Source organism: Haplochromis burtoni, unplaced genomic scaffold (assembly GCF_018398535.1).
Source record: "Haplochromis burtoni strain Fernald_Lab_line unplaced genomic scaffold, NCSU_Asbu1 Contig_1286, whole genome shotgun sequence".
Taxonomy (NCBI): domain Eukaryota; kingdom Metazoa; phylum Chordata; class Actinopteri; order Cichliformes; family Cichlidae; genus Haplochromis; species Haplochromis burtoni.
Genome location: NW_024583647.1, coordinates 40,379 through 41,965, shown reverse-complemented (window position 1 = coordinate 41,965; position 1,587 = coordinate 40,379). Strand labels below are relative to the sequence as shown.

Below are 1,587 nucleotides of genomic sequence, written 5' to 3'. Positions count from 1 at the left end.
GGCTTTTGTCACGGCTGGGGCGGCAGTCGTGTGGAGGGTGAGAAAGGAGGATCCAATAGCAGACAATGGCGGAGGTGCAAGTGGGTTTTATTTACAGTGCACAAAACCAAGGTGTGGGCAGAACCAAACATAAACCTAAACTGGGAAAACTAATACAAAATGGAGAACATGAAGCGAGGAGCAGAGAGACACGAAGAAACATGGAATAATGCAGACTACGCAGGAAGTTCACAGAGAAACACAGACGACGCGACGAGAAGCACAGGCAGACACCAACTATAAATACACACACCAAGTAATCAGGAAATGGTACACAGGAGGGGACACAGCTGGAACTAATGGGCATAACGCTCTAACATCTGAATAAGGTTTTTTTAAGAGGTTCTATAAAGCTTGTCATGAGTAATTAATAGTGTTAAATGTAATATATTTTCTCTTACCTTCAAAAGTAAAGGAGGTAGAAAGCAGGCAGAGAGCATGTGAAAGATTTGAATTGGTGAGCTACTATTCAAATAGTGAGGTTTATTTTTGGTTCTAGGAAAGCTGAATTGTTTGGGTTGTTCTCAGAATTGAGAAAAGAGGAAAAACCTGTCTGTTAACTGTGCAACAGCCAGTGTAGTATTACCTGGGAGGGTTTATTTAGGATCTGTTTAACCCATGAAAACCATACATGGAAGGAAACCATGTATCCATGTCAGATTATTTTTGATATGAGCTTATGAATGTAGTACCATAAATAATGAGAAGAAGAATATCACATGATTTTATTTGTATTCATTATTATTATTATTATATTTCTTAATATTATATATAAATTAATGCTAGATGGGAAAATGAGTTTCATTCAGTTTCATTTTTGAAAATGATGAATGACTGTTATTATAATTATATTTATTATTTTATTATTGTTTGCAGTAGTTCACCTGTGCTGAAGCTGATGTGGTCTACTCCTTTACCAATTCTAATTGGAGTCATTCATACCAGTCATCTCTTGTATAAAAATTGATGCTTTTTGAAATGTTTTAGAATGCCATTCAACCTCTATACACAAACCAGAGGGGAGGATTTGTTTGTTTTTTAATTTTTCATAGTACAAGATGATACTATATTATTAAGAAGGTACCAAAGATGGTATGCTACATTAATGGAGAGAAAACCTCCAGATTCAGACAGCCTCACATGAGCAAGCACTTGGTAACAGTGGGAAGGAAAAAATCTTATAAGAAACCCTCTGCATTGAACTAGACACATTACAAACTGAGGAAGATTAGGAATAATAATTTTTAAATGCAACGTGGTGCAGAAACACCACAGAAATCTTGATAACCTCAAATTTCTTGTGACCATGCACAGTTTTTCACTCAAAAACTACTCTATCTACTGTATTCTACCTGTATGTGTGGATGTGGAGCAAAGCTTAGAGACGAGCAGGAACACCTTTCTTGTTTAGGGTCAAATTGGTTTGATGTTTGGAGGTGGGCAGTGACGAAATTATAACTTGACCCAAATGCATTAAAGAAAAATGATTTTTTTAAGGATTTTGCTTGGCTAAAAGTTCCATACGGTGTGATTCCTTTGTCATGTCCT

General features: G+C 36.4%; 1 protein-coding gene across 1 annotated transcript in view; it reads right to left on the bottom strand.

Moving 5' to 3' along the window:
* The window catches only part of LOC102310766 (CMP-N-acetylneuraminate-beta-galactosamide-alpha-2,3-sialyltransferase 1), an 11,484-nt gene extending 10,826 nt beyond the window's left edge, over positions 1-658 (bottom strand). Inside the window, exon 1 of the mRNA XM_042216837.1 lies at positions 441-658. The gene's annotated coding sequence lies outside the window, so the exon portion shown is untranslated. The remainder of the gene's footprint in view (positions 1-440) is intronic.
* Positions 659-1,587: the final 929 nt, after the last annotated feature.